Here is a 26,230-nt window from a genome sequence, read left to right as displayed (position 1 = left end):
CTGCTAATGTCAGAATAATGAGCCTGGTCACAATATACTCGTATTTGAGTGCCAGTTTCATCTCAATATGTGGCGCAGTTATAGTTCAGCATCAACTTCTAAATTTATAAAGAATATATAGCATAGAGCAGTGGTTCTCAACCTAATTGCTATCACGATCCCTATTTTATTACATCTTCTTGCCAGTGACCCCTTTATAGTTTCTGGTTTGTAATAAGCTTGTGACGGATTTTTAATATAGACGGATGGAGATCTCAGGATATCCATCTATTTCTATATTTTTTTGTGTATAGTGGATACAGTAACTTCCCTAAAAGCGAATGGATTAAAACCTGATTTGGTCAGTTCACTCATATCACAAATATTGAATCCAATTCGTCATACTGTTTCAAAATGGAGACGGTTTAAAAATTTTAAAACTTCATAACTTCCTTCATTTTAGGTAATATGATAACAAAAATAAAGTGATTTTAAATTTTGGTTAAAAACTTGGACAGGTATTAAAAGAGTTATTGTGTATTTTAATTTTCCAGAGGCTGCCACGTTGAGTAATATCCAGTATTAGTTTCTAATTATATTAATCTTTTCCGCTTATCTTAGTGACCTCTATGAAACCCCTTAGAGGTCGCGACCTCCAGGTTGAGAAACCCTGGCATAGAGTAATAAAGTATTGATGTAATATAAGAGATTTCAACTGCTCTTCTCGCTCATACCAAATCTGGTCACTAGAGACTGTGGCGCCACTACTCAAAACAGTTCGGTTAGCACAAACTAGACTAAAAACAAGAACCAATCAAATCATTCAGAGCGCGTCGGTTTGAATACAGTAGCGAATGATACAATTAGCTACTGCCAGGAGTAGACGATGCAATAGACTGAAATAGTGTGACGTCACATGAAACTACGAAAGATAGAAAAACAAGCAATTAGGTAAATAAGCTGTTAAAATATGTTAAGCGTTGAAAAAGAAATGCTTCCCCTGATATCGTAGATTTTGTGTAGCCTATTTATACATTTGGATGTTACATTAAGTGCCAAAATATACTTAGCTTATTTATTATTGGATATTAAATTCAAATAATGCTGGAAAATTTTTATTTAGTACCATCAGTATCACACATTACATTAGAAACGTTTAGGTCTACAGAAATAGTGTTTAAAACTTATGCTGAACCATACATAATTGGATGTTTTCTTGTTGTACTATCAGTATATATTTTTAAAGTAAGTAGAAAATACAAAAACAGATCCTATGCATGTTAACCGATCAGAAATTGGTCCTGATTCAAAATTCTCAGAACAAATATCTTTGTTCTATTTTCACTGTGCCGATAGCTCATCAGTCTGTTCCATAGAGTTTTTACATTGGGTATAGTTGCTTTTGTTCATTGTGCATTGCATGGTAATGGCGCTGGCATCACCTATGCAATTTCTATCTTGTCAGATTACCTAGAGATGTAAAAAAGGTTCCTTATGTGTTACTTCGTTAATTGCTAAATTTAATCGTAAATTTTTTAAATAGTGGACCCATATTCTTAATCTGTATTTTTCCTACCAACTTTACTTTGTACTCAAAATTTTCTAAAATTATTATTAACTGCGTGTTCCTATTAACAGTATACTTCATAGTATTCCTATCGCTTCATGCATTTGTTTAGAAAAAAAAACATGGCGATCACCATGGTAACGAAGAGGAAATGACGACATCACTATTCCAGTCTATTGGTTATGACTGCAGCCGGCTTGGTCGCTGGTATCACTTTTGCTGCATTGTGGGAATGATTTGAGTTTGAATTGGTTGTATAGGGGGTGGTGCATCAGGGTGATCAGTGATATATATATAGATTTTCTCCATTTTAGAAAAAAAATATGCATGACGTATTACACTTACCCATGTTTTCTTTTTCAGTTTAATCCGTTAATGTATGTCCCATCTCTGAATATTTTTTTTATCGTTAAAGAATAATCCTATTGTAATCTCTTGAAATCAACTGCATTTGGATAGCTTATTAATGTAGAAAACACATACACGAAAATTCTTTTTCTGTTGTAAATCTTTTTAAAACTGATCACATTCCAAAGCACTTGTATGCATGTGTGGGATGGCACAGGTGTAATAAAACCAGCAACATCACGAAATGTTTGTTTCTCTTCTGCCAACAAGTAACAGGCTGAAATTCTGTACCGTGAAAGCACAGACATCTATTTGCCACTGACGCGAAACTCCTTCGTCTTTTTTTCTTCTATAAGAATTAGTTCTTGGATATAGTGTTAGTGGAAATTAGGCCTTGTAATGTAGAACGTTACTTGTAATTTAAACGTTTTAAACTTGTAAGACATGGTTACTAGTCATCTGTAGCTTAATGTGAGGAGGTTGTCTATGTTTTCAGTCTGCATTACACGGTTTTACGTACAAATCAGTCGTTTGGATGAGGAATTCCTTCAATACGATACACGAGGAGCAATAAATTCTGATGTATTGGTATTATAGTATGGCTGCTCACCAGTCACGCACCCAGTTTTTTTTGGGGGGGTTACAAGTTTTGGGAGGGCATTATTCCGCACCCGAAAAGATGATAAGTAATTGTAAAGTATTTCCACGTATATTTTCAGGGAAAAAAATATACTGGGTGAGTCAAAAGTCCTTGGACACCTGCATAAGTTTGAAAATCGACGGGAAAAGTAAAAAGTGATGATGGGAACAGAGGTTTGATGAGGGGCCGCAACTTTTGGAGTGTATGTCATTCATGTCCGCCATCTTGAAATCCGCCATTTTGGATTCAAGTCATTTTTTAAAATGGGAAGGGGGTGTATGACACATCAAATAACACTAGCTTGAGCTCAGAAATTTAGTGGTGTAATTTGTTTTTTTCTATCTTGTACAGTTTAGAAGTTAATAATGTTCAAAGGTGGGAAATTACTTTGATACTGGTCCAGTTCTCTCTTCGTTCCAGGCGATCTAAAATGGGTCTGACACGTGAACAGAAGATCGAAATCATCCTTATATTAGGGGAACGCAGCTACCGAACAATAGCAGCTGACTACAACAGACGGCACCCAGACAGAGAACCGGTATCGCACAGCACGGTGGCTCACGTGATCACCAAATTCCGGGAGACGGGCTCTGTTCAGGATAGGGCACGTAGTGGGCGACCAAAGACTGCCACCAATGAGGAAACTGAAACGGCGGTTGTTGCATCGTTTGTGAAAAATCCTAAACGAAGTACCCGTCGTGTGTACCTAGCATGTGCAATAAGCCAATCCTCCGTTGTCCGGATATTGTACGCCAATCAGTGACATCCTTACAAGCTGCACATGCAACATAAACTGAATGAGGTTGGCCCTGATCGCCGGTTGGAGTTCTGCATGTGGGCTACTGAACAACACGAACTGGATCCTGCGTTTGTCAGGGGCATACTGTTCAGCGACGAGGCGTATTTCACTTTGAACGGGGAGGTTAGTCGACATAATTGTCGATACTGGTGTGACGCAAATCCGAACTGGGTTGACCCGAGTCGAGAACATAGTCCAGTGAAGGTGATGGTGTGGTGTGGCATATGGGATACCCACATCATTGGGCCATTTTTCATTTACAACACCTTAACTGCACCACAGTATCTGATGTTGCTGCAGGACCTTGTGTTCCCTGCCACACTGAACGCTGACGGCATTTTCCCATCTTATTTTCAGCACGGTGAAGCCCCTCCACACTATGGACTTGGTGTTCGTGAATTGTTGGATGAATAACTGCCAGGGAAGTGGATTGGTCGCCGAGGTCCCGTGGAGTGGCCGCCCAGATCCCCTGACTTAATGCCCCTTGATTTTTATCTATGGGGACATCGTAAGCAGATAGTGTATGCTGAGACAATCCGTGATTTGAGACACCTGGAGGAACGCATCCAACAAGCCTGTGACCAAATTTCAGGAGACATTCTCCTCCGTGTGCAGTCAGAGTGGTTGCGGCGACTACAGTTGTGCATTGCACGGGATGGACAACACGTAGAACATGTGTTGTAGCATTCAATATCAAGGTAATTTCCCAACTTTGAACATTAATAACTTCTAAACTGTACAAAATAGAAAAAAATTACACCACTAAATTCCTAAACTCAAGTTAGTGTTATTTGATATGTCATACACTCCCTTCCCATTTAAAAAAAATGACTTGAATCCAAAATGGCGGATTTCAAGATGGCGGCCATAAATGACATACACTCCAAAAGTTGCGGCCCCTCATCAAACCTCTGTTCCCATCATCACTTTTTTACTTTTCCCGTCGATTTTCAAACTTATGCAGGTGTCCAAGGACTTTTGACTCACCCTGTATATCTGGATTGATTGTTTTTATAAGAGGAACAAAAATAAAATCCTTTAGTTTAACGTCCCACGATTATACCCTTTAGGATAAGGGAGACGATAAGCAAGGCAAGTATAAATGATAATAGAAAAATTAGTGAAATAAGAATGTAGGAGAAAACACGGATACCCCTAGAAAACCCACTGACACAATGTTGTCCATTACAAACTTACTTGGCCGGGGATCGAACCAATGACCCCACACACCAGAGATAAGCTCTTTACCACTGACCCACCGTTTTCCCCATGGACACTTCGTTGTCCACCTTAAACTCACATACTTGGGATCGAACCACGGACCTCGCAAGAGATGAGCCACCATGGCCCGAAAGACCTTTTTATTGTTCTTGCACACCGTAACGTGTAAGTTAAGAGTGTACTGATTTAATTTGTCATTCTCATGAAGTTGTATATTCTTTGGGTTGGGTCAAGAATTGAAAAAGGTTGAGAACTGTTGTGTTTACCAGTTTCTTTAACTCTTTTTGATCTTCACTTTTGTACTTTTGTACCTACATTTCTCAATACTTCTTCACTCTTTGTCTATTCCACCCAGATAGCTTTTTTTTCATTCTTCTATTGTGTACAGGCCTTTGGCGTGGGAGACCCGGGTTCGTTTCCCGGTGGGAGCTCATATGGCTCGGATTCTATGTTAAGCTGTAGGTCCACATCTCATATGACCTCGCTGCTGAAACGGACGCTAAACTAAAAAAAATATTAAATGTAAAATCCATTCCTACTCATTTCCACGTTTTTTGCAATCCCTGTTTTTCGTGACTCTCGCAATGTTTATATTTCTGCTCCAAATTTGATGAATATTTCTCATAAATGTAGTTTTCTCCTTCTGATTGTTCACTGAGAAAAGTTTGTCCTGATCATATAAAGAAAGAAAGCAAGAAATGCCGAGTATGAAGTTTGTTGTAGTGAGTCTTCAGCCATTTTGGAGGCTAGTGTTTATTGCATTAGAAATAAATAGTGCTTGTCTTTGAAACAGTTAGAGAATAACTGGTGCGGTGAATTGGTGTTTCAAGAACCGGTTACGCCCCTTTTATCTTTCCGTTTTCTTGTCTTTTAAGGACATAAAGAAGCATTATTATGACGAGCTTCCGATCTCAAAGCACTTCAAGGATATCAGCATCCATAATTCCTTGCTTTCCCTAGGCGAACGTTCAATTTATTGCAATAGAGCCTTAACGAGGCAAGTAACAGACACAACGTACATTTCCTACACAAGTGAAAATGGATATCGTCTATAGCATTTAACTTAAATACTGACTGGGGGCGCGGTGGCTCAGTAGTAGAGCGTTCACCTCCGGTGCTTGGGGTCCCTTGTTCGACCCCATCTCGAGCTGTGTGAACTTTGTGGTAAACAAACACCGTGCTCGTGGGTTTTCTCGGAGTTCTCCCGTTTCCTCCCACTTTCTTCATTCCACCATTTCATTCATTTCTCATAATCACCGTCTCCTTTAGCCTAACCGGCATATACGTGGGATGTAAAACTTAAAGATTTCATTTCATTTAAATAGTGACTATTGTCGATAATCAGCCATGATGGCACTGATATCGTGTCTGTCATTCCATTCTGCTGGGGATATCCAACAAATTCCCCAATTAAGGGACACAGTATCTTAGTGGCGGAGTTCTCATCTCTGGTGATAAGGATCTGTGATTCGTTCTCAGGCCAATTAAGTTTGTGGTGAACATCTTCTTGTCCGTGTGTTTTCTCGAGATTCTTCCTTTTCCTTCCATATTTTCATTCCACTAATTCTTTCGTAATTATTCAATTTCATTAATGATTCGTCTCCGATTATGTCCCGGTTCCCTAATATGGCCACCCACCATATCTCTGCAGATTTACGTTGGTGCTACTAGATGACAGTATAAACTGTGTCCTCATGACAAGCGTAAACATATTTGCGCAGCTCAGAGGACATAGTTTATATTGCCATCTAGTAGCACCACGTAAATCTGCAGAGATATGGTGGGTGGACCATATTACGGACCCGGGCCATAATCGGTACAAGTACCATACGTGTTAAATTAAATATTTATTTATTTACTAGTGTCAGTCAACCACTTCCTTGGATTAAAATAAGAAAAAAATAGTTAAATGTTCTGTTAGTCAGTCACTTTTTTACTATTACTAAAGCGCTCTCTGATATCGGTCATTTTCGATCATTTTTGTATATCTCCCCTTCCGCCAAGTTGCGGGGCTGAATTTGGACTTAAACGCCATCGGTAATGGCACTGTTCATCTCAGCGACCCCGAAAATTATGGATTTGACACTAATATCGCTAATTTTCGATCATTTAATGTATATATCTCCCCTCTCCCCCTCCTCTAAGTTTTACCGTCAAAGTAAAATGATAAAGCCGTTTCAAGCCCGAACTTCATCTATGTTGAAAATTTGATCGAAATCGGTCGAATGGTTCAAAAGTTATTGTCACAAACATAGTCACTTTCTTTTTCAACGAACTGAAAAGTTCGTTACTGAATTCTCTATGTCTGTGTGTCTATCTGTCCGTCTGTCTGTTATTTGCGATTTTTTTCAATTTTGAACCCTGCATTCGATAGAGCATCAAAAACTACCAGAGAAAGTGATTAAATTTTTCGTGTCACTCTTACCGTTCCCGAGATATTGGCCAAAAAATGGCCGACTTCCAGAGATTTATGGAGCCATATCTCGGGAAGTCATAGAAGATCGTATTGGTGTTGATTAATATCTAAGAGGATGGTAAATATTTTGGTACCAAATAGTAACCGGTAGCCACTGTCCAACTGGCCACTGGTTTGGCCAATGGCCAGTTGGCCAGTGGCCACCAATTATTATCGGTGCCAAAATGTTTACCATACTCTTAGGTATTGATTAACACCAACATCATCTCTCTATGACTTACCATTCCCGTGATATTGGCCAAAAAATGGCCAATTTCTAGATATGTAACAAGCCATATTTCTATGACCGGTGGCCCTTGATTAACTGTCTACTGGCTAACGGCCACCGTTCCCAGACATTGGCCAAAAAAGTTCGAATTTCTAGATATTTAAGCAGCCATATCTCAAGAACTCTAAGTCATAGAGACATGATATTTTGCTAATTTTTGCAAGAAAGAGAAGAAGGTGCGGATAAAAAGATTTACTTTTACATCTAGGAACAATGACAGTTAACGTTCCTACTTCATCTCTCCATTCTTTTTAAGTTCGTTCTGGCAACGCTCCTGTAGCATTCTCAACTGGTTTTTTATATAAATTTCATCGTCCAATTGATTCTCGATGTTTATGTAAAACATTTCATGTAAGCAGTGTGAAGATGGCATAGCTTTGGACAGTCGATTAAGAGTCGGTGTTTTCTATATTCGCGACGCTGTTTCCATTTGGCCAAACAACATGAACAATACAAATTTCCATTTCCGTTCGCACAAACTAAGAAAAATCATATTTTAGCTCAAGTGCAATTACATACATTACTATCCCATAAGTTATTAACAAAATACCAAGAAAAGTAGCAACGAAAATTAGTGTATGAAACTTCTTGTGTATCTTTGTCGGCATTTCAGATAGTTATTACAAACCTCACACTTAATAATAGCGTGCCTATGATTATGGACTGTGCAGAAGCTCATTTGCAGTCCTTCTGAGATGTTTTAATCTATATATTAAAATGCTAGTTTTATATGTTTGTGATCAAGAAAAGTTCATGTGTTTGTGGCCGAAAATACTATGTTTATATGTTTGTGGCCAACTCATTTCGACAATGAGATCTCGAAAACCACAAGTGCCGTTTTCGCTGATCGATTCCAAGTTTTGTGTAGATTTGCCAGTTCTCATTCAAATATTCAGAAAAAACTGCTCTTTATTTTTCTATTCCACATTTTAGGCATCGTTTTGACCCTATTATAGCACGGCCAACAAGAGATGGTCTCTGACGTTTCTTTCCACATGCGGTGGAACATTGCAGCCCCTACTTTGATACCAGTGTTACTAACCACGATCATTCTCTCTTATACCATTAATTAAATTGCCACTACAGTTGCACCGAAAAAAGCCTTGACACGCGAGTAGTGGCAACGTCACTGCGAGCTGTCAGAGACGTTCTCTTACTGGACGCACTATAGTTTATTATTGCCACTAGGCGTAGCGGGTTGATGGACATTTCAGGCGCTTTGCTTTACTTTGAATGACAACCTATTGCAAGCTGGCTACTGCGAAAGCTTGTGGACCCACAATGAGGCGTACTCGGATATGGAATTGTAAGAAAAAATATTTGCATTTGGTATCATCTATCACTTATCCAAGTTTGCCACAAACTCACCCCAACCTTCTATATATTAAAATACTACATTTATATGTTTATCTATATCAATTCACTCCCTTTGAGAGTCTTCCTGTCCTTTACTTGTGTTCGTAAAGGGACTTACACAGATATAGTGAGAAGTGGGAAGGAGATTCACCCTCATATTAGAAATGTAGGCTGTGTAAATAGCACATGTTCAGCTAGTATTTACAGAACATTGTAAGATCACAATGAATCAAATATACATTGGCAACTTCCTTATATAGTAAGTCCCCAGTGGATATATAATATACAGTGTATTAAGGTATGCGATCGGCTTACAGTTCTCTGGAAAGCTATCATGTTTCTAGTAAAGGGCTGCGGCAAGATATATTTAAACATACAAGTTGAAATTTAAGAAATTCGCCAATCGATAATCCGGTTCCTTCAGGCTTGTGGGATGGATTTCCGAGCGAAGCCTCAAATGTTCATGGATTCTTTTTCTTTTTTTCGTTACAAGTTTGTACAGTCAACACTATTAATTCAAATGTTAATAGTGTATTCACAGTGAATATGAAGGCGTAGATATGATATTTTCCTTAAGACTATTGGGAATCTTATTTCAATTTGGTTATTGATTTTTATTACAGTTTATCTATAATTTATTGAGGTTTGGTTTATACAGTAAAACCTATAAATTTATATAAAAGAGAAGTGGAGCAGCATAAATGAATTTTATATTTCAGTGTGGTGGAATGCATCAAAAATTTTCTTAGTGCAATCGGGAATAAATACGACCGAATGCTGTGATTATTATTATTATTATTATTATTATTATTATTATTATTATTATTATTATTATTATTATTATGTTTCAAAATTCTCAGTTTGGATATTTCGGGTTTTCTTTATTTATTTTCCGTTGCACAAAAAATTCTGGTTTCATTTAGTAAGATTTTTTTTTTGTAGGGCCTTAACACATCTAGTCATTTTCAATGATCATAACTTCAAGTCCAACTAAGAGGTCAATATCTTGTGTCGGTAGTTTGGAGTTTGCAGCCTTCTCCATGAAGGGTGTAGAAATCAAACTGCAGGCCTAGATGTTGAACTCTGAGTTGTGATGTAAAATGTTCGGGCGATTTTCTTTGGACAAAATTTGAGTTCTATTTTCCGGAGACATATGAACAAGCAAATGCATTCTTGATTGTTAGTTCTACAGTTGCAGCAGCCCGGTAGATTGCGCTGCCACCAATTAATTGTACACTTGGATGATTCATGGTCTTAGGGAAAGTGAACATCTTATTACACACAGAGAGAGATTTATTAAAGAATTTTAAAATTTGTTTTTAGGTAAAAGCTTATTCCAAGGATGTTATAAAATGGAAGATCTGTTCATATGTCTCTTCATGCTTTTAACTCAACGAAGGGGGGGGGACGAGCATCAGCACGTCTGATTGGCTACTCTCGTTTCCGCCATGAATGTTGGCTCAAAACATTGCGTTCTTATTGGGCGAAGCGGGCTGAGTAGGGATGGCGAAACTGTGACGTATGGCTTCACAATTTTTTTGTAGACTATAAGCAGATCCTCTTTTTTATAACATTCTTGGCTTATTCAAATTTCCATAGAAGAAAAATTAGACACAGCGTGTGATGGGAAATTGTCATCGTGTCTAACGGACCTATTAGAATTTGTTTGTCATCTGAAAAGATTTTCAGTTCCACCCACTTATATTGATTACCATTGAAACTATTTTCATATTAGGCGTTTATTTGCTTATTTTGGCACAGGTTTCAAACTTGTTTATTGATAATAGTAATGTTTGCAAGATTTTAAAAATTATTTTCTGCTTTCCAGTGTTTTTTTTTTAAAGTCGGTTAATATTTTATTATACAAAAGTGTTTGTTTATGAGTGTGTCTGCAACATGGCAATACCGAAAATCGTCTGCTATATTTTATTTGGAGGGAGAAACAAAGATAGAGTGAATCCATTATAGCTTGTTTTTTGATATATCCAGTGTTCAGAGACAAGGAATTCAGTTTCGTCAAAAAAATTTCCCTCGACTGACACAAAAATTTCTCTTTTCTTATTAAATTTTCTTTAGTTCGTTGACTGTGCAATGCGTATCACAAAAATTATGTGATAACATTAATTTAGCAATATTGCAACGACAAGGTTTATGTATATTTAGTTATAGGACAACAAGGACAATAGTCTGGTATTTTGTGATAACAAGCTGGTCAGTGTTGCCAACAAGTTGTTACAAAAAGTCGCTAAATAGGAGATGAAATGACTCCAATTTTGAGTGATAAGTCGCTAAAATATTTTTCGTGCAATTTTGCCTCTTATATATAAGAAACGCGATAAATTCAAGCTATAGTACTATCTACGCTACAAGAACGTATATGAAAGACTCATATATAACTCACAATAATTTCACTTTTACATATGTTTAACTATGATCAATTTTGTTTCAACGAAATCAAAAATGAGTTTAGAAAAACGAACAAAGTTCAAGGTCTAGGAAAAAAATCTTACTTTACTTCTACACATGCTTCTACAGATAATCTGTTTGCTATCGGTAATGTATTATTTATGCCTATAAACGGAAGCTCTGTAAACTAAAAGGCATTAAAAGCTGGAGTTGGTCCAAGTTAGAAGGTAAGATATAACAGCAATTAAAGTGGTAACATCGAGATAAATGTGTACTTTCCCAGCTCGTCAACACTTGCACTGATTCAAATAAGCAAAAGGAAAATAAATATATATCTGAACTGATTCGAGCTAGTAGTACTTATTTTAGGACAAGTTGTTTCAAACACAAAAGTCTCTAGATTTGTAAGTAAATCGCCAAATCGTCATTCCAAAATCACCAAAAAAATCGCTAATAGAAAAAATTATTTTTTGGCGAATCCTTTAGATTTAGCTACTTTCCCTCCAAATTGGCAACACTGAAGCTGGTGGCCAGACTTGTTTAAACTTGTTTTATTTATGCTGTTAAAGATATAATAAGTGATGAAGCCATAAGTGATTGAAGTGTATTTTTAATTTCTGAGAAATAAATAATAAGTATTAAGGAAACAAAGTTGAAAAGGAATAAAAAAATAGTTTAATTTATTGAAATAATTATCCTGGTAAGTTTTGGTGGATAGACCCTACTAAAGTAATTTTAAACGAATTGGCACGGCAATATTTAATTGCATGTGTGTGTGTTATAATATTGAAGGAAGTGCCAATCATAGTTGTTTCATTCCATTTTATTTTTTCTTCACTTTTTTTTTACAATAAATTTAAAAAAATACACCCGGTCGACAATGGGTGCAAACTATGCTACTTTAAACACACACACAAACACACAAACTATTATTATATTATTGGTTTATTTGTGAAGAAGAAAGAAAAAAATTAAGCATTTATATTGGGCACTCAGTCAGTGCGAGAATTTCCCTGAATTTTCAGGTTTTATCGAAAAATTCACCTTTTGTCTTTTTTGTTAAATTTACCTACGAAATTTCCCCAGATCAGGAAAATTTCCTTCCAACTTCGGATACTGGATTCAACCCCAATTACCAAAGTTATAAGAAGAACAGACATAAAAATTGTACGCTCCGTTTAAAGATATGGAAGAATGAACACTGTTCTTTTCATATTATAAGAGTTATTTACAAGGATATGAATCCAAGGGCGCCGATCCTGAGGGTACCGGGGAGTCCATCCCCCCCCCCCAGTGCTCATATGGACAAGGGTGCCGATTTCTCTCTACATTTGGGGGGGGGGCATTCAGACGCAGAAGGTATATATATGAAGATTTTAAGACAAATTGCACTCAAATTATGCCAAATATTGTATACTCATAAATACAATAGGGGGGCCCACATGAGCTTTGGAGGGACCCGGGCCCCCTCGCCCCCACAGGATCGGCGCCCTTGCATATGGATCCCCATATATTTTATGAATATGTACTTTTAATGTTATATGTATTTTTTATAAATATACAATATTTGGCATAATTTGAATTGAACTTTGGGGGCCGCGGTGGCTCAGTGGTAAAGCATTCACCTTTGGTGCATGTAGTCCTTGGTCCTATCCCAGCTCGCGCCAAGTGAGCTTTGTGGTTGCCAAACACCGTGTGCGTGGGTTTTCTCGGAGTTCTCCCGTTTCCTTCCCACTTCCTTTATTCCACCATTTCATTCATTTCTCATCATCACTGTCTCCTTTAGCCTAAATATGAAATATGTCTTAGATATGAAATATCTCAAGATAACCCAAAAACTGGACTTGATTCCTTTTTACACTGAACGCTCCATATGCGATTATATTGCTCGCTTTGGAAATCACCGTGTCGCCTCCAAATAATAACCATCCGTATTTCACCTAGAAAGCTATACAATTGTAAAATACTTAGCTTCTAAGGTAAAAATTCAATAAGTAACATTAAGTTAAAACGAAAAATGCTCTAACATAACAGAGCAATAAAAGAAATAATGTTTGAGCACGTAAAATTGTAATCACGTACAAAATTCCGTATCTAATAACCAACCATTTTTTTTAAAAACACATTATTGAAATAAAAAGAATGCTTTGTGTACAATTTCCATGGATCGTAAATTTAATTACCCACTTCGTTACCCTAATTAGCGTTACACAATAAGTAATGTTCAGTGTTTTTCACTTGGTCAGGTGTGACACGAATAATAATAATAAATATAAAAGGCATCTATATTACATCATAACAAACGCGTTCACTCAAGCCCTCTGTTTTTGAAATGTGTCATTAACTGTGTCAATGTGTCAATTAACAACGAATTGACACAGAAAAGAACAATCAAAGCAGTAATTCACATGTCTGCGGTCACTGTATGTTCAAAGGCTGTTGGTTTTTATCTACAGAAAAGTTGGACTTCCGTCACACTCAATCTGCGCTCAGCTGAAACGCGCAATTACAGTAAGCGCATCACAACATAAAGTTCTCTGGCACGTAAAAGAATCTCTTCCTAATTTTATCTACTCAAAAATATACTGTATTATCGGGCTTGCATATATCACATGTAAAGTCAGCACCAGGTCTACAAGCAGAACATTAAGACAGGGATCGGGATGACAAATTGGAGGGACTATTCTTGACTGCTTATTTTCAACATGTAATTGCCAAACCGTCGATCGCGAGCTACTAGTAGTTCGCTGAGACATTTTCGCTAGATCGCGTTAACATTCTGGTGGGCTAAACTTGATCAGTGTTGCCAGTTTGTGGTAAAAATCCCTAAATCTAGGGAATTCGACATTCAGAATAGCGACAAAAAAAAATAATATTTGTTATATATTCTATATTTTTTTTAAATTTCAGTTTCTTTTTGTTATATACAGTTTAATTAAAATTGGTTTCATATTTATTAAAAGTGAAGTTTATAGGCAATAAACAAATTTAAGATTTTTTAAATGTTAGTTGTTCTTTTGGTTGATAGCTCACAGTAGGATTTAAAAACAGAACGATAACTCAAAAGTTTCATAAGTTTGGTGACCATTAACCTAAAGAAAGAATCGAAGGTTTCGGGAGGATGAAGGATGTTACAGGGGGGGACTGAACTCCTAGCCATCCTGTAACTAAGGGACTCGTAGGCACAAGATTTTCACATGAACACATCGCGCAAGCATCTTTTATAGCCTCTTGATAGGAACATACACGATAATATTAAAAAAAATTTCTCAGAGAAGTTACTTACTCAATCCAACAAAACAATGTACGATCATGTACACTCATGTCCAGAATGATTGTCGCTTATCTATAACTGTCTTGTAAGAAACAATTTGATAATAATTATGCAGGGTACTTTTAATACTGATACTATGTGTATAATCGGGAAATGTATATTTGTAATAAATTTCATACGAAAAGAACTACAAATTCGAAAATTGGAATGAGTAAAACAAAATGTTGCTAAATGGACAAGAAAGTTTTATTTTTGTTGTATTGTTCTTATTTACTGCTCTTTTGACATGAAATTTGCCACATTGATGTCTTTGCCGATTATACACAAACTAACATTATAAAAAATACCGGGAGAATTCGTTATCAAATTATATTCCTATAACAACATATTTATAGATATGCGACAATAATTTTGGACATGAGTGTACATTGAACAGTAACTTGTCCAGGGATGTACAATAAAAATTGCCTTATTTTCCTATAAGCTCACTTCATAGCTAATTATATCGGGTGTTTAAGATAAAACGCTTGATATTTATGAATCACAGCAGGCTGGAGAAAAAAATATGAAACAAAAAGTGGGACAGAAAAGTACCAGAGGACAGATCCAATGTAGCGTTCTACTTGCACCAAAGGACTTTTGTCGTCGGGCCCTGAAGGTCACCAGTAAATTCTAAATGGAAATGTACGCTATCTGAAATATCGGAGAAAAATAATTCAAGAACACTCAAATTTTTTGCAGGGAAGAATTTTTTCCTGTTTGCCACCATTTATGAAGATTATGGAGATGCTTTCTGCCTTGATACTGTACAGTAGCCATTTAATGGACAGTAATGCAAGGAGTTGTTGGATGTTTTATCTGAAACATTTTTTTTAAGTTTATCGTCCCTTGATTATGCTCCACGACTAAGGGAAGCGGTGATGATGAGATGGGTGATGCTGTAATGGTGGAATGAAGAAAGTGGAAGAAAAGGAAGCACCCCAAGAAAACTCACGTACATGGTGTTTGTCCACCACAAAGTCCATTTGCAGTAAAACACTCAGTATATAATTATTTGGTCCTTAACATTTTTACTCTAAACGTTTATCTGCGTTTCCAGCTTCCCTATTGCGTTGAACAACATTAATCAAATGATTAGGATGAATATCAATTGTTGGACATTTTCATTCTTGGACATATTATCCCGAACCGTATACCTCCAAGTCATCATCATCATTATCATAGGCATCCTGTCATTATTGGCAGGTCGCTTCCGCAACTAAGAAGCTTCCACGGTCATCTGCTAATCTCTTCATTTTTACGTACGATTGCTCTGTTTTAATATTATTCATTAATTGTAGTCTACTTCTCCCCTTCCCTCTCTTTCCTGCCACTATACCCTCTAGCACGTCCCTCATTATACAGTTTCTTCTTATCTAATGTCCCAACCAGTTTCCCTTCCTCTTGTCAATAATATCTAAAACTTTTTTTAAAATTATTTCTAACATCCTCTCATTCGCTTTCCGCTCGGCCTAACTAATTCCATTCTCCTCGACATCCAAATTATATATAATTATTTCTAAGGGCAAAAACTTTTTAAATAAATAAATGCACTTACAGATGCAAGTCTGCGTTTTTCGCAATAGAGGAAGGAAAAAAGCTTCCACAACCACATAAACAAGCAGAAAATATCACATCAGATTATACACAATGATAGTTATGATGATGATTTTGTGATAACTGAAGAATTACGAAGTGAAAGACATCGACGGTGGATTATATTGTATTTTAAAATGGAAATAAAACAATGCTAGTGTGTATATCTCACGCAAACAAAGCATTGAATGCGGTGCAACTAGCTCCTCATATTACTCACGTCTACACGCAATGCAGTGCATAGCATAATGACTTCTTGGAAACGTTCAACCCAAGATTTAGAGCTTCACTCGGTTGCTATCGCCTTTATCACAAAAAGAAATTAGGACAAAGTGGTGAAATTTATTAGCAAATGTAAATATTTAAAATATTTGAAACAATTTCATTTATATGTATTTTATCATTCACAATAAGAGCACTCACGAAATAAACCTATGTATTTTCGGATATTATGTTTTCACGTATTAAATTTTCCGTAACGCCACAATACACAGTGTTACTGCTAAGGGTATACCAAATCTTTAGACACAATCATGAAACCTTATCAATAGGTTCGCTTTCTTAAATTAAGGCTTTACCTCGAGGCTAGCTGTGCAGATGCTAGTTTTGTAAGTCCAATGCACTTTTAAAATATGTATAGCAAGTACGAAAAGCACGTAAGTATGCGAAAAAATACATTCTATTTTACGATGACTACAATATTTATTCTGAAAGTATTTTTAGAATAAAATCCTTAAACAATTATTCGGACCCAAGAGGAACGGGAATGAGGGATGGTGGAAACTTCATTTAACGAGGAACTTCATAATTTTGATACGGTTCACCAAACATTGTTCGAGTCATAAAATTTAGGAGGCTCGGATAGGCAGGTCATGTAACCAGAATGGAAGAAAGTAGAAACGCTTTCAAAGTCTTAACTGGAACACCAATCGGAAAACGACCATTAGAAAGAGGAAGACCTAGGCGCAGATGGGAGGACAATATTAAGATGGGTCTCGTAGAAATAGGGATTCAAAGTAGAAACTGGATCCAGTTGGCTAAGGATAGAAGACAGTGGAGAGCTTTCGTGAACGTCGCATTGAACCTCCGGGTTCCATAGGCTATAGAGTTAGTTATTAGTTAATTAGCACAACATTTATTGGCATTTTTAAGTGGGATTGCTACAATATTATTTCAAACAAACGTTCTTTCCCTTACATGAAAAACAACAGCAACAATAACAGATACGTAATGTGGATAAAAACTTTAAAAGAAAATAAAATTAACCGACTTCAAAAGTCAGAAAATAACAAAAGTGCTAGAAACCAGAAAATACAAAAGCGCTTAAAAGTAGATAATAATAATAATTATGAAGTTGAAACCAGAAAATAATTGATTACTATTATCTATAAACAATTTTGAAGTATGTACCAAGCCAAACAAATAAGTGCCTAACCTTAAATTAGTCTATGTGGTAATTTTATGAGACATTAATTTGTTTGGCTTGGCAGACACTTCCATTTTTTTTTTTTTTTTTTTATATAGACAACAGAAATGAAATACAGTATTTTCTGGTTCCAACTTCATTATTATTATTATCTACTTTTAACCGCTTTTGTATTTTCTCCTTTTTAGCATTTTTGTTGAAGTCGGTTAATATCTTTTTTTTAAAGGTTTTCATTGTCTTCTTTTTAGTGCGCTTTTAAAATCAGTTATTTCTCTTATTTTGCCACTTTTTCATTACCCTGTAGTCTAGCTAGATACCTAAACCAAAAGGAAGACGCAAACTTCCTATAAAATGAATCGGCTTACAAAAGATGCGTGATCAATTAAATAAATAAATCTGACTGGCTACGCGTTACCGAATTATGTGTGAACTTATACACAGTATTCAATTAATACTATTGACATTATCAGCTGTTATGGAGTTTGATGGTCTAACTTCAAAGACTGTCATCAGATGCTCATAAAATTTAGCGAGAAAGTATATGTATGCTTTGAAACTGAAAAAGAATAATCAAAATCAGTATCTATGTTGAACTTATATGTGAACATTAAGGTTAATATTTAATTTGCCTAACGTTAATATTTATTTTCCTGTCTATGTTTTACAACACACAATTAAATATTGCGGTCCTAATTTGATTAAACTTACTTTAATAACCACCAAAATTTACTACGATAATTATTTCAATAAATTAAGGTGCTGGTTTACTTTTGGTGCACCACATTTTGCAAGATTTCCGGGTAAAATTCAATACTTTGCATGAAAAGACGTATTTATAAAGAACAAATTTCTGCAAGCGATAGAATTGGATATGAAGTAGTATACCTGTATTTTATGTTTACAAGTGTAGGGTTACTAGTGTAAAATCCTTACAAGTACTTTACCACTGATAAAATAACTGAGTGCATATGAAAGATGACTGTATTAGAAACTATTTACCACCGGTGGTGTATTTCTGCACAGTGCACAGAAGTTGTATTTTATATTTACAAGTGGAGCACTACTAGTTTGAAACAATGACAAGTGCTATTGAAACACGTATCATTACCAAAACCCACTCATTTCCACTACCCTCGCTTATGCGTATACCCACCTTCGCTGACGCGCCTGTTCCCTTCGGACACCCTCTCGCTGTCGCTCGGGCCCCCCAGTTTTGAACTGCGCTGACTCGGTTAGGTAGTATTCGTGCTTTTTAGTGTAACCTAGCACATGTTGTTTTGTGTTTTTTGCACTGTAGTTTTTATTCAGACATCCGGACTTCATATTTATACGCAAATCGTAAAAGAATTGTATTTTTTCAACAATTGCTTATGATGCCACCCTTTGAATTTTAAATATGCCATGTGAATGAGATATTTTCATGTCGCCCAGCGCAAATCATTTAGGAAACAATAAGAATGAAATTAGTGAAAAAATTCTAATTTTTGAACAGTTATTTCGAGTGGTGCGCCAAAAGTAAACCTGCACGTAAATTAAACTATTTTTGTTCCTTTAACACTTATGCAGTACTAATCTTATGGAATAACATTTCCTGAATACTTATAATTCATTTCGCAGAAATTAAAAATACACTCCAATCAACTACGTGTGGCTTCATCACTTATTATATTTTTAACAGTATAAAGAAAACAAGTTTAAACAAGTCTGGCCACAACGTTTGTTATCTAAAGGTACCGGGCTATTATCTTTGTTGCCCTAAAACTAAATATATATAAATATGATCGTTGCACTTTGCTGTTTAGGGTTTACAAGTTATGCAATAACAGCCGTATAATTTAAGTTCTCTTATTAACTGTTGCATTTTATAGAATGTAGATGTAGCCTATGTATAATTCTCAGCTTCCCTTGTTGATTATCTGTAGTTTCCTACCGACATACATACAAAAGTTACACGAGTTGCTACAGGATGGCCCTTAACTGAATAACTTAATTTGGAGTGTGATAGTTCTCCCTGCTAGTTCAATGGCTAGCGCGGTGAGTTTTTGGTCCATGGGGCCTCTGGTTCGATTTCCAGTGGCACATCATTGAATGCGTTACGAAGGTAGAGCTCCTCGTAGCTATATCATTAGCGTACATGTCTTTAGACCAGGGAGACCCGGGTTCGATGCAGTGGGTGCACCTGTAGTTCGGATCCCACGTTAAGCTATATGTTCACATCTCATATAATTGCACGACTGAACGGGACGCTAACTAAAACCAAACCAAAAGCTTACAGTGGTTCAGACTTCACCTTAAACTGTAGTCTCACGTATTATATAGCCAGAGTTGCCAGACTCATTACTTTTCTAATACACCTCGTATACTGATAGATATGGAGAAGTTCTTCATAGATGATACCAAATTGAGGTAATATGGTTTATTTTAACAATGATTTATTTTACTCATTTTAACATAGCTTCTTTGTCTTTTTTTCCATTTCAGATAACAACAAATGGCATGACTTCAATGTTTCACTTTCCCAGGTAGGTCTATGTTAACAGATTTTTTTCTCTAAAAGAACATTTTCTTACTAGCATTGTCTTGTATAGTCACCACGAAACTGTGATACCTTGAATATAGTTTTATCAGAAACTTTTTAATAAACACATTAATTTCAGTACAAATTTAACTACAAGAATCTAAAGTTCTGTGCGCTAATGAACCAAATTACGTTTTGTGCATAGAAATTACTTTTGTTTCACATTTTGAAATTATGGTAGATTTTCCAACTCTAGGAATTCAATATTAAAACCAGCGGTTTTAATAAATATAAAAGGGCGGAAGTGAAACATTTGGATCCTGAATACAAATCAAAAAAGCATTTCATGCCATTTATCGCTGTTTTTGCTCCATTGAAATCAATATTGAAACCGGAAGTGGTTACATTTTCACCCTTTCCGGTCCCGGTATAAATATAAGAGCTGAGACGAAATATAGATTCTTATGATCTGGTATTCATATAAATCAGTGGTTCTCAACTTAATTCCTATCACGACTCCCATTTTATCACATCCTCTTGCCAACGACCCCTTTATGATTTTTAGTTTGTAATAAGCTTGTATGGGATTTTTAATATACCTATTGCGGAGATCTCACTATATCCATCTATGTCTATAACAGTAGAATTTATTACTTGTGTATAGTGGATATAGTAACTTCCTTAAAAGCGAATGGATTAAAACTAAATTTGATCAGTTCATTCATATTACAAATATAGAATCCGATCCGTCATACTGTTGCAAAATGGGAAACTGTCATACCGTTTGAAAACTTTAAAACTGCATAACTCTCTTAATTTTGGATCATATAATAAAAAATAAAGTTATTTTTAATTTTGGTTAAAAACAACTTGGATAGTTGTTTAAAAAAGTTAGTGATTATTTCAAATGGCTTCATAATGTGCGTCACGAAGATTGAACCGGACACTGCCTTACTAGTAAAATCACACCATGCTCAGGTATCTCATTAGCTTTCAATTTTAATTGTGTTTCAACATGCAGGTTTTGTTGCATTTGTAGTTTTCAGGTATTTCAATATGCAGTTCTCATTAGTTTCATATCGTACCTCTTTCATTTAAATTGATTTTTAAACAACTCTTCACCTGTTTAAAAAGGTTAGGAGACCTATTTTTTGTTGTTCTTAACAGTAGGTATAAAAAATAAAAATATGCCTATCAGAACAAAATTCAAAATAATATTTAAAAATATTTTTCGGTATTAGATTCTAATTATATTTATCTCTTCCGCTTATCTTTGCGACTCCTATGAAACCCTGTCGCGATCCTCTGACCCCATGGTTGAGAAACCCTGATATAAATAATCATTTTCGCTATGTATTACGGTTTTTTTGCTGCGTGATGATCAATATTTAAGCTAGAGGTGGTAGTAGATGCCAGCTGATTTTGTTGTTAGTAGAGAGATAAAGACGGACGTGTAACTTATTGCTATAACACTTCGTCCATATGAAGAAAAAAAATTGAAAATGCTTGTCGTTATATATTATCGTTTTTATTATTTGGCGATTAGTATTGAAACTTTAGTTACGAAGTATAGCGTCTACATAAATAAGTCGCTAAATAGTTTTTTTTTTGGGGGGGGGGTAAAGTAATATACAAGGTCTATTCGGAAAGTAATGTCATATACTTTATTGTGAAGCGAATGAACGTTGCAGTGTGCTTTGTCGACCAGGAAGGTGGTGGTATAAGTCATCTATCGAGCAAGTACTTGCTCAGATGTCTCCGAACTTTCGAAGGTGAAGGACGGGTGATTTCGTAAACCCTTATTTCGTCTCTTGTACGAGTCGCAAAGCAGCGCTCATTGGAACAAAGATACGCATTTAAGTTTCGTGTAAAAATCGACAAGTTTGCAGCAGAAACTCTTCCAGTGGTTCATAGACCTTCGGGGATGAGTTTCTCACAGGATGAGCTCTCTCAGGATGTCCATCATCCTCCTCAAACGACGAATATGTAAGTCGTATGGGGAAAAAAACTCTTGCAAACAGATCGTCGAATAAGAGTTCGTTTATTGGGCATGTTAAATATTCCACAATCTATCGTTTGTGAGATTGTGAGCAGGAATTCGCACATTAAAAAAAAAGTGTGCGCAAAGCTTGTCCCAAAAATTTTGATCGACGACCAAAAATCTCGCCGAGTAAAAATTTGTCAAAACGTTTCAAAACGTTTTGTAAATATTTGAAACGCTGGCAACACTACCGCAGCCACTCTTCAATCCCGACTTGGCTCCCACAAACTATTTTTGTATCCCCGTTTGAAACCCCCCGAAAGGACATCGTTACCAAACAATTGATGATGTGAAGTATTATTATTATTATTATTATTATTATTATTATTATTATTATTATTATTATTATTATTATTATTATTATTACTTAAATAAATGTTGTTTTCATACTTGTAGACTTGGTGAAATTACTTTCCGAACAGATCTTGTACGTATTAACTGTTTTTTTTTTTTTTAATTAGTATCCCTTGTTTCTTCAGTTACCCCTTCTCTTACCTCTTCCAATGCTTAAATAAGATCGGAGGGAATGCTCATTTCTGTGCACATCTTACAGAACCATTCAGGATGCTTCTTCTTTAAAAAACGCTGGTAACTTCTAACACGTGTTAACAGTGAAATGTCAGATAATCTGAAAAGGAAAGTTAAGCAAATAGGTCACCATCACATGAGAAATCACATTTTGCAGAAAACTTTATTTTCCAGTACTCTTCCTATAAACTACGATGTTCCTTTGTTTCAGAAACTAAATACAAAATGCAGAGGCTCTCTTGTAGAGCACCAACAGTGCAACATCTTAAAAGAAAATCGCACTTTAACTTCTATTGTCGCTCACAGAATCATGACAACTAGGTATGGTGTTACCAGAATGTGACTGAGAAAAAGTTCCCACTTTTTCTCAGATTTTCCACCAAATTTGATGAAAATGTTAAATAGTCTTTCACACGATAACAGAAGATAGCAATACATGTGGATCAAAATGACCTTGATACAAACTTAAGTAATAGCAACTGGCTGCATGTCTCTGTTCACAAGGAAATTAAAATGTAATGGCTTTTATAAAGCTTACAAGATCTACTTCTTTTTAAAAGGCTAACCTTTCACCGGCAGAAAACCTAATTGAAGAAGGAAAAGCACACGAAATAGTTAACTAACTCATTTAATCCTCTGGATTTGAAATGGAAGGGGAGGAAATGTTTAGAAAGATAATGGATACCAGAAACATTAGATGGGGCATTTATTCCTTTTATCGAGTTAAATTTCGAAGTTCTCGTCCGTTTCTAACAAAATTTTTAAACTTTGTCGGAAGAAGAGGATAATTTGCTCGTTTGTGTGCTTGATAACGTGTAAGGAGATCGAAAGTTGTGTTTATTATTTTTATAAGCGGATATAAACATGGAACTATTTGTAAGGTTGCCAACTGGCCGGTTTTTCACCGGCTTAGCCGAAAATATTGCTCTTATTTTGATTAAAGCCGATGACAGGTACAAACTTTAAAATTTGTATCTAGTTCGAAGTATAGATTTAAAAAGTTATTTTCATTCTGTAAATCCAAAATTGTCACCTTTCACTATCTATCAACGATTAAATATATTTTGTTCATCTGTCTAGGTAATTTTAAAGAAATGACAGGAGCTGTATCAGGGAAAATTTCAAATTTACTTGTAAGGAATTTTATACATTTATTGGGAGTGAAAAAGAACTTGAAGCAATTTCCTGTAGTTGAAGTAAAAAGTTTAAAGAATAAATTTCATTTTCCAAATCCACAATTGTCACATAAAGATTAATATACTTTTGTTTATCAGTTTCGATAGTTTTAAAGAAGTGGCAGTTACTGGTAAATACAATAAAATGATTAATGCCGATTTCAGTTTCTCATTTATAACACAATGTATCTATTAAACTTATTAGTGAATGTACTAAGGATAAGCAGAATACAGATGCTAATACACTTTTGTTTACGATACTACATTTCCTTCCCAGGGATGAGTCCGAACAGAGATACTTCACACTTAGACCTATTATCATAGGAAATTTTGACGGGGTGCCGATTTTTTTTATTTTCCAGAGTTGGCAACCCTAAACTATTTGACCAAGGATGTTATAAAATAGAGGATCTGCCTATATGTATCTTCATCCTACTAACTCAATGAAGCCAAAAAGCAACTGAGCATCTGTCAGAGCACCGAGTCTGATTGGCTACTCTCGTTTCCGCCATAAATGTTGGTTCAAAACATTGCAATCTTATTGGTTGGAGCAGGCAGAGCGGGGGTGGCAAAATTGTGACATATGGCTTCACGATTTTGTTGCAGATCCTCTATTTTATAACATCCTCGTATTTGACAAGAAGAGGGAACTGTGGCATGATTACCTGATGATTGGATTGTGGAAAAATAAGGAGCATTTGTATTCTGAACATGGCTACAGGTGTACAGAGACGTTCTCCTGGATGTGAGTTAACAGTAATGCAGTTTGTGAAACAATATGGTTATGGTGAAGAAAATCTTTTAAAACTGTTTGAAAGTCATGAATTAATAAATCTAACAACAAATTGCAGGACCTAACCTAACCTAACCACTTACCCATCCCTCCACCCCGCGATGTAACAGAATGAAACAGAAAATCAGTAAAATTAATGTCAAAAATGATTATTAAATTTTCTAACTTCTATTACGCTTTTGGTCGAAAACGAAGCGGGCGGAACTTTGGAATCTCCCGTAAGAATTTTATATTTGATCAAATGAACTTAATGAGTTATTGAATTTCTTCGTCGTTTCATCTCAATAACCCCCAATCCCGCCTTGCGTAACAGCTATTTTCAAACATTGTGTCCCGGGGCACTACTACGTTGCAACGTAACCATTGGAGAGCAGGGAAGAACTTACGATGTTGGAACTGATTAACGATGAAAATCTCCATTACGGAAAAATGATACGTTCAGAATAGAAAGCACGAAAGGAGCAAATATTTGTTTCCTAAAAATCTACTCGGAACGGTCAAAATTGTACAATTATTTCCTGAAACTCTACTCGGAATGGTCAAAATTTGCCACTTACTTCCTAAAAGTCAACTCGGAATGGTCAAAATTGTCCGTTCATTTCCTGAAAATCTACTCGGAACGGTCAAAATAGTCTGTTCATTTCCTGAAAATCTACTCGGAACGGTCAAAATTGTCCGTTCATTTCCTGAAAATCTACTCGGAATGGTCAAAGTTGTCCGTTCATTTTCTGAAAAATCCACTCGGAATGGTCAAAGTTGTCCGTTCATTTCGTGATAATCAATCAGAATGGTCAAAATCGTCCGTTTATTTCCTTTACTTTTTCCCAGACGTTTCCATTTAGTTTATTAGGATATGCATATTTCATGTAAATGTATCATAAAGCTGAAACTATTTTTGACAAGTTTTAAGCTACAGAAAATACGTTTAAAGTTGACTTTGCTCTTGTTCTATAGTGTTATTTCATACTTGACAACCTGTAAAACGTGTTTGTAACTTTGTAATTTTCTTGAGAAAAACTTTACAATCACTTCATATGCTTTAGTCGTCGAAACAAAATAATAAACTGCAAGTACTTGATATTTAGAGAAATATATGTTACCTTGTTGCCACATTGTGAGTATTCCTCTCAGCTGTTTGTTAACTACCCTCTCTTAACGTAATTTTGGGAAGGTTGATAACTTCAGTTCACTGTACATTCATGCATTAATACCAACAAACAACTGAAAATTTCAGAGAATTGACCTTGTATGGCAACTCCATAGCTAGGGTTCTGCTTCAGCGGAATACTCACGGTGTGGCAACAGGGTAATCCATCTTGCTCTAAATGTTAATTGTTCTCTTATTTGCTTTGAGTATAGATCATGTAAAAGTTAGTTCCTTTTCAATGACTCCTATACACAGAGCATTTGGTTACATTAAGTTAATTGGTTACTATTTCAATCATTACTGCTTTCCCGCCTCCGCATTTTAAAATTTCAACCAAACACTTCTTCTGCCGAGAATGGGATTATCAGTGTAGAATTCAGTGGCGGATCTATCTCGGGGCAGGGATGGCCTACGTCTCCCAGTTTTTGAACGACAAAAATAATTTAATCTATTATATACATATTTTTTAAAAGTTTACAGTAAATGTCGCCTTTTATTCTTTATTGGAAAATATTTGAAACTTTTAGGAATAGTTTAAGTTGGAATTTTTCTGTTATGCAATGTGTAAAACAATACTTGAGATCCACAATGTTAAGAGCCTTCATCCCGGCGAAATTAAAATACTGCTAATTT

General features: G+C 35.8%; 1 protein-coding gene across 1 annotated transcript in view; it reads left to right on the top strand.

Moving 5' to 3' along the window:
• The window catches only part of LOC145692659 (uncharacterized), a 336,073-nt gene that overhangs the window by 165,561 nt on the left and 144,282 nt on the right, over positions 1-26,230 (top strand). The window contains exon 2 of the mRNA XM_081768031.1: positions 19,877-19,917. The gene's annotated coding sequence lies outside the window, so the exon portion shown is untranslated. The remainder of the gene's footprint in view (positions 1-19,876; positions 19,918-26,230) is intronic.

This window comes from Thermobia domestica, chromosome 8 (genome assembly GCF_964235325.1).
Source record: "Thermobia domestica chromosome 8, izTheDome1.hap1.1, whole genome shotgun sequence".
NCBI lineage: Eukaryota > Metazoa > Arthropoda > Insecta > Zygentoma > Lepismatidae > Thermobia > Thermobia domestica.
Note: the sequence above shows the minus strand (reverse complement) of the source record. Positions and strands in the feature narration are given on the sequence as shown.